General features: G+C 44.1%; 1 protein-coding gene across 4 annotated transcripts in view; it reads right to left on the bottom strand.

The window, feature by feature from the left end:
- Positions 1-14,205, bottom strand: part of LOC140396269 (protein kinase C and casein kinase substrate in neurons protein 2-like) — a 141,447-nt gene extending 127,242 nt beyond the window's left edge. For all 4 annotated transcript variants that reach the window (XM_072484650.1, XM_072484651.1, XM_072484652.1 and 1 more), the window contains exon 1: positions 14,077-14,205. The gene's annotated coding sequence lies outside the window, so the exon portion shown is untranslated. The remainder of the gene's footprint in view (positions 1-14,076) is intronic.
- Between the last annotated feature and the right edge of the window lie 1,109 nt (positions 14,206-15,314).

The raw sequence follows: 15,314 nt of genomic DNA, 5'->3' as shown, positions 1-15,314 counted from the left end.
CCGCCGCCATCCTCACCCTAAAGGACTTTACACAAAAACTGACGCACATGTCCACAGTCTCAAATGCATTTTTAAACTTCAATCTTCACTGTTTATTTTAGGGTTAAAAACTGAACTCTTTAAACTGCAGATATTCCAATTTGTGCAGAATTGCACAATACACTACAATTGAAGTTTACATCATTTAAAAACTCCAAACCATAGACCTCTCCCAACACACGCAGCATTGTGGTTCCTGCTATACAAAAAGGGAAATTAAGGAAGGGAAGTAAATGACGGCCTGGCCAGTGACGTACACATCCCATGAATGGATAAGAAAGATGATCTAAACATTTCCCTTGTCATTCAATGGTATTACCACAGCAGAGTTCCCCACCAATATCCTGGGAGTTACCACTGACTAGAAACTGAAACCCGACCAGCCATATAAATACTGTGGCTGCAAGAGAAGGTCAGAGACTGAGAATTCTTTAGAGAGTACAAGTCAGGAGTGTAATGGAATATTCTCCACTTGTCAGGGTGAGAATAGCTCCAACAACACTCAAGAAGCTCAACACCAGACAGAACAAAGCAGACCCTTATTTGGCACCCATCCACTACCTTCAACATTCACTCCTCCACCATCGCCACATAGTGGCAGCAGTGTTTACTATATACATAAGATGCACTGCAGCGACTCGCCAAGGCTCTTTCGACAGCATCTTCAAAACTTGCAACCTCTGCCACCTAGAAGGAAAAGGGCAACAGATGCATGGGGACACTACTCTTAACATGTTCCCCTCCAAGCCACACTTCATCCTGACTTGGAACTATATTGCAATCCTTCACTGTCACTACATAGAAATCCTGGAACTCACGTCCTAACAGCACAATAGGTGTACTAGCACGAGACAGATTGAAACAGTTCAAGAAAGCTACTTGCCATCACCTTTTCATGGGAAATTAGGGATGGGCAATAAAATGCATCTATGTTCACATCCATAAAATAATTGTTTAAACATTGCAATGAAAAAGGTAGCAAAATGTAAGAATTATTAAACTTTGCTAAAAACTTCAAATAATTCATTTGATAAGTTCACCAATATACTTCAAGGCAGAAAACCAATAGTCTGAAAAAAGCCCATTGTTCAATCTTTACTTTGTATATATCAATAAGGAAAATTAACAAAGCATTCTCATCTCGAACTGGAGAAAGCATTTACGATAACAAATACAAGTAGCACACCCTATTATAATTCCTCAAAGAACATCACCCACAGTAACTATTCATGCACTGGTGGCCAACTGTTATTAGCAGGTGATGTTCACAAAAACTGTGGAGGAGTCAGAGTTCCCAAGTTGATTTGAAGTCAGTCTATGGCATATGCTTGCTGAATACAGTTCTTCCTGCCTTTGTCTAATTAACTGCTAATTTGAAGACCATACATACAAATTATGTATCTCACAAATGTGTATGTCAAAAAACTTGAATTTACATTACACATTTAATGTATAAGACATTGGAGCATTATCAAACAAAATTTAACACCAAGCCACATAGGAGGTATTAGAACAAGTGACCAGAAATACACAAGGTAAGATTTAAGGAGCCGTGAAATGGAAGGGGGGCGGGGAGGGGGGGGGGGGGGGGGGGGGGGGGGGGGAGTGGAAGAGAGAGAGGAGGAGAGGACGAGGGAACACATTCTAAGGCTTACTACGGGCAGCTGATGTTGTGGCAGCCAATGGTGACATGTTTAAAATAAAGAATGCACAACAGACCAGAATTTGAGGAGCATAAATATCTTAAAGACTTGCAGGTCTGGAGAACGCAGAAAGGGGGGGGGGGGCAATTGAGGGATTTAGAAACAGGTGAGAATTTCAAAATGTAGGCATTGCAAGACCAGAAGCCAATATAATTCAATGAGCATGGGGTAATGGGCTAACTAGACTTGGTTCAAGAATAATGGCAATAGTGTCATCTACATAGTTCTCCAAAATGGAGGCCACATATCACCAAAAGCCGGTGGATAATGGAAAATGCCATTTAATCAACAATGCCCAAGGCACAAGAATGAATGGAGTTATCAAAACAAAAATAATACAATATTAAGGGCAGCACGGTGGCACAATAGCACTGCTGTCTCATAGCGCCGAGGTCCCAGGTTTGATCTCGACTCTGGGTTACTGTTCGTGTGGAGTTTGCATATTCTCCCCGTGTTTGCGTGGGTTTAGCCCCCACAACCAAGATGTGTGGGGTAGGTGGATTGGTCGCACTAAATTGTCCCTTAATTGGAAAAAATTAATTGGGTACTCTAAATTTTTTTTTTTTTTTTTAAATACAATATTATAACATCTCACGTAAGTATTCTCTGCAAATGTTCGGTCAGATAATAGCGGATGCACATCGTGGGAAAATTGCAATTGCTTTGAAGGTTAAGATTTTTTTTTTTTTAATGATTTACACCGCTCGTGATCATGACAGAGACACTGATCCAACCCAAATCTGTGGCACTTCAGTAAATTAACCAGTTAGTTATTCTAACTGGAATGAATGAGCAACACATTTACTGTCAAGTAATCATATTCCACAATTTCCAATTTCACAAACGCCCACTACTCCTAAACAAAATCTATCCAAATAGGTATGACAAATCAACGTGAACGATTGCACGTTTTCCACTCGTGTGCATATTCACAGTTTTATGCGTACATCAATCATAATCTGTCATTCAAATAAACATTACTCATTCAAAACACTCAATATCAACAGAGAAACTCCAAATTGATCAGTTGAGAATGAATTGCCTGAAGTAGAAAAATAAGAGAAAAACAAAGTCAAGAATCTTACACTATCTTAAATTACTTTTCATCTCAACATTCTTTCATTTCACTTTCCTTTCCATCGATACGTATGCAAATTACTCCTGACCATAAATATATGTGCAAATTACAGATTTTGAATAATTGATAAAATGCAGCCTGGAACTAACCCTAAATGAGAGATGGCAGCTTGTTTTTTCCATCTCTCAGTCAGAAGTATCCCCTTGGATAAGGGGACCAAATTTGTTCACAGTATTCCAGGTGTGGCCTAGCTAGTGCCTTGTATCATGTCGGCGTGGGTTTCCTCCAGGTGCTCCAGTTTCCTCCCACAAGTCCCAAAAGACGTGCTGTTAGGTCATTTGGGCATTGTGAATTCTCCCTCAGTGTACCCGAACAAGCACCGGAATGTGGCAACTAGGGGATTTTCACAGTAACGTCATTGCAGTGTTACTGTAAGCCTACTTGTGACACTAATAAAGATTATTATTGCAGTGTTAATGTCAGCCTACATGTGACAATAATAAAGATTATTTAGCAAGACTTGCCTATTTTTATACTCCATTCCCTTTGAAATAAGGCCAACATTCCATTTTCCTTTCCTGTTACCTGCTCAACTTGCATGCTAGGTTTTTATGATTTATGCACAAGGACCCCTAAATCCCTCTCTGCTGCAGCTTTCTCCATTTAAATAATATTCAGTTCCTTTATTCTTCCCACCAAAGTGCATAACTTCACATTTTCCTTAATTATAGTCCAGTTGTCAGGTTTTTGCCCACTCGCCTTGCCTATCTATAGTCTGTAGACTCTTCCTCCGAAAGGAAAAGATTCATAACTGGTAGTGTTTAAGAAAGGAACTCCAGAGCGCAGGAACCAGATAGCTGAAGGATTGCCATTAGTTGTGAGACAAATATACAGGAATATACAGCAGGGTATGGGGTGGAGGGTGGTGTGGGGTTGTTAGGCAGAAATTTACACTTCTTGGAGGATGGAGGATCTGGTCAAACGATGACAACACAGGATGAAGTAGTCACATTTTGTAATTTGAGTGGGCGAAAGACGGACATTTTGAAACTGCCCAAAGTTTCAATGCATAGTGGGAAGAGAAATTATTGAGACACACACTTTGGCCAGGATCGTCCAAAAATGGATAGTGTAGAAAACCAACGTGAAGCTCGTAGGCTGTACAGCTGACTTTTCTGGCTGATTTGAACACTACTCTGTGCAATTTCAAAGGGAAAGCGATGTACACTCGGCGCAGGGCCTAGGAAAGCCAACAACAATGAAAATCTCGAGATCAGGGTCCCATTTTTAAAGGGCATACCGATCTCTGATGTACATAAAAAGCAACTCCCCCACCCCATCACCGGAACCCCCTCACAGACATGTCACCAGAACCCCCTCACATATATAAGAGTTGTCCCCCTTCTCCCCAACCTCCCCTTCCACCCGGGACATAGTGACCCCACACACAGAAGGTCAACCCCTCCAACCCCGCAATTCCCCATGGATAAAGGGAACCCGTGCAATGGAGCTCCCCAGAGGGAGTGCAATGGCCAGTCATGTTATACCTTCCAGATGGTTATACCTTCCAGATGCCATCTCCATGGCTCTGCACTCTACCCTGGAACACCTAGATAACAAAGTCACCTATGTCAGACTCCTAAATATCGACTACAGCTCAGCCTTCAACACCATCATTCCGACGAAACTCATCTCCAAACTCAGAGGCCTTGGCCTCGGCTCCTCCCTCTGCGACTGTATCCTGAACTCTCTAACCCACAGACCACAATCAGTAAGGATAGGCAACAACACCTCCTCCACGATCATCCTCAGCACCAGTGCCCCACAAGGCTGTGTCCTCAGCCCCCTACTATACTCCTTACACACCTATGACTGTGTGGCCAAATTCCCCTCCAACTCGATTTTCAAATTTGCTGATGATACCATCGTAGTGGGTCGGATTTCAAACAATGACGAGAGAGTACAGGAATAAGATGGAGAATCTGGTGAACTGGTGCGACGACAATAATCTCTCCCTCAATGTCAACAAAATGAAGGAGATTGTCATCGACTTCAGGAAGCGTAGTGGAGAACATGCCCTTGTCTACATCAATGGGAACGAAGTAGAAAGGGTCGAGAGCTTCAAGGTTTTAAGTGTACAGATCACCAACAACCTGTCCTGGTCCCACCATGCCGACACTATAATTAAGAAAGCCCACCAACGACTCTACGTTCTCAGAAGGCTAAGGAAATTTGGCATGTCAGCTACAACTCTCACCAACTTCTACAGATGCACCATAGAAGGCATTCTTTCTAGTTGTGTCACAGCTTGGTATGGATCCTGCTCTGCCCAAGACCGCAGGAAACTACAAAAGGTCGTGAATGTAGCTCAATCCATCACGGACATCAGCCTCCCATCCATTGACTCAATCTATAATTCCCGCTGCCTCGGAAAGACAGCAAGCGTAATTAAGGACCCCACGCACCCCAGACATACTCTCTTCCACCTTCGTCTGTCAGGAAAAAGATACCAAAGTTTGAGGTCACGTACCAATACACTCAAGAACAGCTTCTTCCCTGCTGCCATCAGACTTTTGAATGGACCTACCTCCTATTAAGTTGATCTTTTCTCTCCACCTTGCTATAACTGTAACATTATATTCTGCAGTCTCTCCTTCCTTCCCTATGTACGATATGCATTGTTTGTACAGCATGCAATAAACAATACTTTTCACTGTAAATGTCACACGTGACAATAATAAATCAAATCAAACACCAACCTGTGCACCCCCTAGCGTGGTCATTTTGACTGGTTTTAATTTTTGAAAACTAGTGGTGATTTGCGCCGGCATGACATCATGTCAGTTGGGTGGGAATTAGGACAAGGGCAGAAATCACAGAGTCAAACCTGCCAATACGTTAATTTATGCAAATCAGACTCAAGTCCTTCTTGGATGTGAACCTTTACATCACCGGCAGGGGATGGCGAAGATCTCATTCTGGGATCTCGTCGGCACAAATCCTGTTTTTGGCCTCTTGTGAAATTTAACATCCATTATGGGATTTGCACCCGTGGCTAAAGTATTTGATCAAACAAATAAGAATGTAAACAAACAAGGGTAGCCCCACTCAGTTATATAATGAACTTTTTGCCCATGTTATGATGCTATGAGATGCCATGGGTCTGGAGGCACCATTGAGGACTCCCGAGGCCACTCCCTCCCAACTGTACACCACTGTACCACCACCTCTGATGGGTCTTGTCTGCCAGTGGTTCAAGACATACACAGGGATGATGATGGAGGAGTATGATGTCAGGCTGTTGTTTGACTAGTTCATGGGACAGATGTCCCATTTTGGTACAAATTCCCAAATGTTTGGGAGGAGAACTTTGCAGGGTTAAGTGGACTATGGGTCCAGTGCTTAGGTCGATGCGGGTGATTCATCAGTTTATTTGCGTATTACTTTTGTGTGGTGGTTTGATACAACTGAGTGGCTTGCTAGACAGTTAAGAGGAACCACACTGCTGTGCATCTGGAGTCACATATGGACAAGATCGAGCAAGGGTGGTAAATTTCCTTCCTTAAAAAGGATATTTACTAAAAGTCTAGTAGTTTTATGGTCACCATTACTGACAGCAACTTTTCCTTTCAAATTTATTTAATTATTGGAACTGAAACTCCGTAATGATTGCATGGGTTTCACCCCCACAACCCAAAGATGCACAGGGTAGGTGGATTGGCCTTGCTAAATTGTCCCTCAATTTTTTTTTAAACTCCCTAATTACCATGGTTGGAACTGAACTCATGTCCAGTCTTCAGGATTGCTAGTCCACTAAGATAGTCACAATGCTGCCATAGCCTGTTATATTGATTGCCTATAATTTTATGGGACAAAAATCAAGATTATATTCATCTTAAAAGCATATTCTGATATAAAGCAATCTATATTTTGACAGTTCCATGATAAAAGAGCTGTCAGATAAAATAAGAGGCTGCATATATTGCAATTGTTGAAAACCTGTGTTGGAAATAATGCAATTATTTTACTGCATTGGATCAATGCCAGACTCAGATGTATTATCCTACAAAATAAGCACATTTCAAAGAATTTATAGGTTATTTGAGAATATTTAAAAGAATATTTTTCAAGGTTAATCATTGTAGTTTGAACCATTCAACATCCTACTGAAGAAATAAAGCTATAATTGTTCTGCGCATCAGAGTGAAACAGTTCCTGTAAACAGGAAAATAGAGAATAAACTCTTTGAATATGGATCACTTCACCAATGAAACCAAAGTCAAATAGCGTTAAGTCACAACCATTAAGGTCAGATTCGAGTATAACAAAATCTGCAAGACAAACACCAGCTGTATCTTTATGACAATACAACTATTTTTGGAACCACTCAATGAATGAAACTAAATGGCACCAGGTATTTTCCTCTCCAAAGTTATAGTTTCTAAATAAAGCTTAGAAATATCACCATTTCTCATAATTATTGAGTTTTCATTGTAAATAACCTATTTGTAAAACATTTTGTCCGAACTGAGAATCACATTCTTGCTCACCCCCCCCCCCCCCCCCCCCACCCCCTCCACTCCACCCCAAGATCTCGCCAATATCCCCCACAAGAGTTCTCACCAGTCTCTCTCTCCTCCTCCCCCACCTCCCCTCCCCCAAGGGTTCTCACCAATTTTAGCACTTTTCCTACAGGAAGCAGTTTGCATCAAATGCTGGAAGTCAAGAGACATGGTAGGGGGACTTCTTCCGCCATGCACAGTAACACTCAACATTCTGCTCAGGACATCCTCGTAGCGTGACAAACATCAAAATGCACTACGTGGACAGATGAGAATCTAATATCCACATTCAGCCTTGTTATTCACTGTATCAATACGTCACCTAATCTTAGTTTAGTATGCTTGGTTAGTGACTTTTAAATGACTTATGCCACTGCCCAATGCATCTACAGTCTTAATTTTGAGCCCTAGTATATGCATGCCACCTTAGAACTGCAGGTAATAGCAGGCCCTTTTGTAGGCAAAGGAAATACATGCAAAACACCATAGTTCCCCCTCCATGTCACACATTATTAAATTGAACATATAACGTTGTTCCAACACCATGCTGAGACAAAATCCTGGAACTCCCTACCTAACTAAATTAAGGGAGTCCACTCACTGCCACATAGACTGCAACAGTTCATGAAAGCTTCCCATTCCCCTCAAGAACAAGGAAGGATAGTCAGTAAATGCCGACTTGCCAGCGACACAAACCGAGGATGAATAAAAAGGTTGCCTTGTCCATACAAACAACCTCTCTCTAAATGTCGGAAAGACCAAGGAACTGATCATCGACTTCAAGCGTAGCAAGACACACACTCCCGTCTGCATCAATGGTTCCGAAGCGGAGATGGTCGATAGCTTTAAGTTCCTGGGGGTCACCAGCACCAACAGTCTGTCCTGGTCGACTCACAATGATGCAACAGTCAAGAAAGCAATGTCTCTACTGCCTACGGATGCTAAAGGAATTCGGCATGTCTGCATCGACTCTCACAAACTGCTATAGATGTGCCATAGAGAGCATCCTGTCCAGCTGCATCAAAGCTTGGTATGGCAACTGCTCGGTCCAAGATCGCAAGAAACTGCAGAGTGTGGTGAACTCAGCCCAATGCATCACACAAGCTTGCCACCCTCACATTGATTCTGTCTTCACCTCCCACAGCCTCAGGAAGGCAGACAGCATTATCAGAGACCCTTCCCACCCAGACATTGCCTTCTTCCAGACCCTTCCATCAGGCAGAAGGTACAGAAGCCTGAAGAACTATACATCCAGACATAGGAACAGTTTCTTCCACACAGCTACAAGACTCCTCAAAGACTCCCCCCTCGGACTGATCTGTTCTCTGTAAGAACACGATTCACGACACCCTATGCTGCTCTTGCTCGTGTATTTGCTTTGTTTGGCCGCTTGTTTCTCACTGAAACCAATCACCGTTTGTCGATGTACCATCTGTCAATGTACTCTGTTGATTATTCTTTTTGTCTACTATGTACGTACTGTGTATGTTCCCTCGGCCACAAAAAAATACTTTTCACCGTACTTCGGTTCATGTGACAATAAATCAAATATACAATTTCTGCATTTTTAGCTTGATCGAATGTTCAACATTGTGGGAGATTCATGGTTAAATGCAAAAATTATATAAGTATCAACCACTAAAAAAAATAAAATTAAAGAATCACAGGACTGGTGAACAAAGCAGGGTTGAACCAACTCTGATTTTACGACTGACTAGCTGCTAAATAACAAGCTGGCCTTAGAAATGCAACACATGTTCTGTGCCTCTTGAAGGAGCTGATCAATTGCCAAGCGTAAACCAACTAGTACAGTAAACAGCTTAACTTCCTTCACTAGAGGTTCAACACTGGCTTTAAAATACGCAAATTAAAATTGATGGGGGAAAACAGCAAGCCTTGCAATTATATAGCATTTTTCACAACGCAAGGGCACCCCAAAAAGGGAGGGGAAAATGCTGAATGGAACTAGAAAAAAAATTCACAACTGCTCAAAAATGTAGCTATGATCTCGACAACCATCCTAATATGTGGCAATTTTGCCATATTTATAATGGCCTGGATTTTGTCAGTGGTAAAACAATGGCATTCACAGTTGACTTTGAAGAAAGCTACCCAAATCTAGCAATCTTTGGGATGTGAATTTGCAGAAAGATCAGCATACAGAAGACACACATTTACGGTAATTGTCAAGAGAACCAAATAGAACGAGCAAAAGAGCGGAAGAAAACATTACTTATGCAGCAAGTGTCTACCATACTATTCTAAGTTACATACGTTACAACATTCATTTGAACCAGAAGCCAAGTCAAAGAGATGAGATACCCCACAACAGTGATGTCATCAAAGTAAGCAGCCAATCACACTGAAGAATTCTCTGACAGCAAACCAGGAAGCAAAATACACTATTCAAAAATTGGAAGGTGGCACAGTGGTGAACACTGCTGCCTCACGGCACCAAGGACCCGGGTTCGATCCCGGCCCCAGGTCACTATCCATGTAGAGTTTGCACATTCTCCCTGTATCTGCATGGGTCTCACACCCCTACTATCCAAAGATGTGCAGGGTGGGTGGATTGGCCACACTAAATTGCACCTCGATTGGGGAAAAAAGAATTGGGTACTCTAAATTATATTACAAAAACATCAGGGCCAGAGTAGTAGTTATGACAATGTAAATTTTTAAACCTAGTTGCACATCATTAACAAGGTGCAACTTTTGAGGGATTTCATACCAATATTACAGTGTAAAAAGGGGAAGTTCTCATCAGGATCAGTGATTTCTACTTGATTTCCACATGCAGAAATTTCAACATTGTCTCTCTGGAGGAGCACCGAATCAATGACTGCAACTTCTGTATTTCAAATTTTCATTGCACACATGCAGCCTCCAAAAGTTGTAGTTTCAGAAAAGCAATGACTGTGAACACAGAGTTCTGCCATCATTACAACCAAAACATCCAGGCTAAAGGATTTATTAATTTAAACAGAACTACTTGCTCAAACAATGGAGATGAAAGAAAATTTTAATTTGGGATAATCAGCAACTCAAATGATACTCTAAGCCCACAAAACGAATATGCAAGTAGTTTGTGGCCATGACCTCAATCCTAAAACCAGATTACAGCCTTCTTATGCCTAGACAGTTTTCATTTATATTTACATTTGTTTCAGGTACATTCAATTTTCTGACATTGTTGCAAGCAACTGCACCATTTAGACTCGGTAGGCCAGCTAGGTTTATGTACATAGGTATAAATTTGTCAATGAGTCTACACAAAACTACTTAACTCCTTAAAATTTGTACATAAACAGAGAAAATTAGGTAGGATTTTAGTCATCTCAGGAGTTACAGATTTCATTTTTTTTCTCTTTATTCTTTTCATCAGGTCAGGGCGCCACTGTCTAGGCCAGCATTTGTTGCCTATTCCCAAAATGAGCGGCTCACTAGACCATTCCAGAAAGCAGCAAGGGTCATCCGCATCGCTGTGGGTCTGGAATCACACGTAGACCAGACAAGGTAAGGATGGCACATTTCCTTCTCTAAAAGAGAGTAACAAACCACGTAGGTTTTGGCGGCTTCTTGTAAGGGCACCAGTCTGGGGGCGTTGGTAACTGCGCCTCTGCTGCTCCCACCGGCACGCTACTCCACCAGCCCCTTGGTGGTGGCGGCCCTGAGAGTTTGGGGCCAGTGGAGGCAGCATGTGGGAGCATCGATCTGGGCCCCAATGTGTGATAATCACCAGTTTGCTCCAGGGAGTATGGATGGGGGGGTTCCGGTTATGGCGGAGAGCGGGGATTGAGAGGATGGGAGATGTGTTCATAGAGGGAAGCTTTCCCAATATGAGGGCGTTGGAGGAAATGTTTGGGCTGGCGAGGGGAAACAAATTCAGGTATCTGCAGGTGCGAGACTACCTTCGTAAACAGGTGTCAACCTTCCCGCTCCTACCGCTGAGGGGGATTCAGGACAGGATCATTTCCAGAGGGTGGGTGGGGGAGGGGAGCCTCTCGGACATCTATAAGCTTATGGGGTCGAAGGAGACGCAGACCGAGGAGCTGAAGCGCAAGTGGGAGGAGGAGCTGGGAGGATGGTTTATGGGCGGGCGCGTTGAGTAGAGTCAGCCCGTACGCAACATGTGCCAGGCTCAGCTTGATACAATTTAAGGTTGTTCACCGGGCTCACATGACAGTGGCCCGGATGAGCAGATTCTTTGGGGTGGAGGACAGGTGCACAAAATGCGCGGGAGGACCAGCAAACCATGTCCACATGTTTTGGGCATGTCCAAAGCTTAGGGGATTTTGGCAGGGATTTGTAGACGTCATGTCCAGGGTTTTAAAAACAAGGGTGGCGCTGAGTCCGGAGGTGGCGATTTTCAGGGTGTCGGAAGATCCGGGAATCCAGGAGGAGAGAGGCAGATGTTCTGGCCTTTGCTTCCCTGGTAGCCCGGAGCCGGATACTATTGGCATGGAGGGACTCAAAGCCCCCGAAGTCAGAGACCTGGCTATCGGACATGGCTAGCTTTCTCTGTTTGGAGAAAATCAAGTTCGCCTTGAGAGGGTCACTGTTAGGGTTCACCTGGAGGTGGCAATCGTCCGTCGACTTCTTTGCAGAAAATTAATCGTCAGCAGACCCGGGGGGGGGGGGGGGTTTAGGTTACAGTAGGGGGTAATAAGGGTGGGACCTGTACGAAAGGTAAACGGCTTTTGCGCTATTTTTATGGTTTCATGTATATTGTTTATTTTGTTGTTGTTGCTGTACCAAAAATACCTCAATAAAATGTTTATTTTAAAAAAACACATAGGTTTTTGCAACAATTGGTAATAGTGTCATGGTTCATGGAGGAGGGGTTCTGGTGTGAGGTGCTCCGGAGAGTGAACGCCTCCACCTCATGCGCAAGGTTGGGGCTGATACAGCTGAAGGTGACATATAGAGCACATCTCAAGGGCGAGGATGAGCCAGCTCTTTGAGGGGGTAGAAGACGTGTGTGAACGTTGCGGGGGACCCCTGCAAATCACGTTCCTATGTTTTGGTTCTATCCAAAGCTGGAGGATTACTGGAAGGATTTTTTAGGGTAATCTCTAAAGTGGTGCACGTGAAACTGGACCCAGGCCTTCGGGAGGCCATATTCGGGGTGTCGGACCGGCCGGGGTTGGAAACGGGTGTTGTAGCCTTCGCCTCGTTGATCGCCCGAAGCAGATCCTGCTGGGGTGGAGAGCAACCTCTCCACCCTGTGCTCTGGCGTGGCGGAGGGACCAGTTGGAATTCTTGACTCTTAAGAAGGTTAAGTTTGAACTGAGGGGAAGGTTGGAGTGGTTCTACAAGTCATGGGTGTTATTCATTAAGCATTTTCAAGAATTGGATAACATTGAACATAAGATGGGGGGGGGGGGGGGGGGAGACTGTATGTGTTAATGGTGAGAGGATGGGATTGTTGTTGTTGAAATGGGGATTGACATTATATTCGTCACTGCTTATTGTTTATTGTTGGTGGGTGTAAATCTGGGAGAAAATGTGAAAAAGGGGAATAAAAAAAATATATTTTTTAAAACAGTGTCATGGTTACCATCACCGAGATTAGTTGTACACTGCAGATTTATTAACTGAATTTAAATGCCACCAGCTGCTGTAATGAGATTCAATGCTGTGGTCTACAAGTTCAGAGACATTGCCACTCTGCCACCACTTCCCACCTGATGTAATGCGATCCTCGTGGAACACACCTTGTTACAGCCATCAAAATACTTAAGTTCCCAAGGAGATCTAGTTTAGAAATGAAGGTGGAACACTGACGCAATCTTTAATGTTAGTTAACCTGATTATTATTCAACAATAAATACGCCCATGCATGGAAATTATCGACAGAGGCACATTTGGACGAAGATGATTCTGATCAAATACACTTTTGAAATAAAAGCCCACCCTTTGTAAAAATCAATAAACAGAATCTACACACCCTCTCACAGAATCAAATGCATTAGCCGCTGTGTGAGGGAGAAAAAGACTCAACGTCCCACCTGGAGTTCAGCTTCAACAAGATAAGGGAATGATTAAAGAGCCAATTAACCTTGTTGGCGTTTTGAAATAGCACTGCATCGCTGGTTTATGACATCCAGAAACACTTTCCACCAAAGACCTTGAAAGTGGACATGAAAACCTTGTGTGATAGTTTTTTTTTTAAAACCTGCAATCATAAGACCTGCAACAGGGGCGGAGAACCTCAGTTCATGTTGTACAAACACAATTCCGTGACCTGATCGCAAGCGGATCTGTGACCTTGGAATAAATGGGAAGGTTTCGCTGCTTTATTTTTGGACACCCTACAACGGCGCGGGCAAGAGGGCTGTTCGCAGGTTGGAACCGGACATGAAAGTCGCTTGTAACAAGAAGGCGAAGCCAAAGCCAGAACACATACCAACACAATTGCGTCACCTGATGCAAGCAGAAAACTCCCAGAACAAACTCTCACCTTTGAACTTTTTCTCGGGTTGGGTGGGACGGCAATTTTCAATAGCAATGTAAAACTGTCACTTACTGTCGCCCAGCCCGATCACCTGCTCCAACAATTCCCCCGGCAGTGCCTGGTAGTTATCGAGGCCTTTCCCCTCCCTCCCTCCCACGCTCTACAAAAAGCTCTTTTACAAACCGCACGGCAGCTCGAAGCCCACCCCGCCAGTTATTGAAATCTCCCCATCCTCACCCGTTGAAAGGCTGCTTTGTACGTTGCTGGTCTCGTTCTGCACTCACTGACTGACTGACTGACAGGCTCCGCCACCGCCTCCCGATCGCTTTCCCTTCTCTCTGGCAGCAACTCCCCGCGTGCGCGCCGCCACCCGGCGTGCGCGCCGCCACCCGGCTTCTCCGCCTCCCGGCGTGCGCGCGGCCACCCGGCTTCTCCGCCTCCCGGCGTGCGCTCCGGCACCGTGGAACCCGCTCCAGAGCGCGCGCGCTCCATTGGCTCTGGGCCGGCTGGGATGGGATCTCGGTCGCTGCTGACATTTCAGTCGCTCCGACTACAAATCACATGCAACTGAGTGCAATGGGGATGCGGGAACACAGAAACCTGTGTGTGTACGCAAATATTTGCAGATGGCAGGACGAGCTGCACATGTTCCTTGAATTCATAATCCGAGGCATAAAAGTACAAAAGCACGGATGTCATGCTAAACCACTTGTGCCCCCCGCCATCCCCCTCTTTTTTTGCTGGAGAATTGCATCCAATCCTGGGCACCAGACTTCAGGAAGGTTTTTAGAGGAGATTTACTAAAATGGTATCACTTACATACTGGGGTTAAGTCAAGTACACGCAGTGATTTATAGCTTTGTTCTTTCACGGGATGTGGGTGTTGCTGGCTATATATTTTTTTCCCATCCTTAAAGGTTTCAAAGCAGCGGTTAGCACTGCTACCTTACAGTGCCAAGGACCCGGGTTCAATCCCGGCTCTGGGTCACTGTCCGTGTGGAGTTAGCACATTTTCCCCGTGTCTGCGTGGGTTTCATCCCCACAACCCATCATCCCCACAACCCAAAGATGTGCAGGCTATGCGGATTGGCCACGCTAAATTGCCCCTTAATTGGAAAAAATAATTGGATACTCTAAATTTATTTTTTTTAAACAAAAACAAAGTTTCAAAGCCAATGCGCAGAGGGCAAACCCTTAATCCATCTCATTTTGGTTGCTCCAAAAAACAATTCAAATTCAATCCAATTCATGGTCTCCATGAGAAAGACATACAAGTTCCAAGCAGACAAGAAAAAGCCTTTGGTAGAGCAGCACAGTGACGCAGTGGGTTAGCCCTGATGCCTCACGGCGCCGAGGTCCCAGGCTCTGGGTCACTGTCCGTGTGGAGTTTGCACATTCTCCCCGTGTTTGCGTGGGTTTCGCCCCCATAACCCAAAGATGTGCAAGGTAGGTGGATTGAACACGCTAAATTGCCC

This window comes from Scyliorhinus torazame, chromosome 19 (assembly GCF_047496885.1).
Source record: "Scyliorhinus torazame isolate Kashiwa2021f chromosome 19, sScyTor2.1, whole genome shotgun sequence".
Taxonomy (NCBI): Eukaryota; Metazoa; Chordata; class Chondrichthyes; order Carcharhiniformes; family Scyliorhinidae; genus Scyliorhinus; species Scyliorhinus torazame.
The sequence above is the reverse complement of the archived record's forward strand: the minus strand, read 5'-3'. Positions and strand labels throughout refer to the sequence as shown.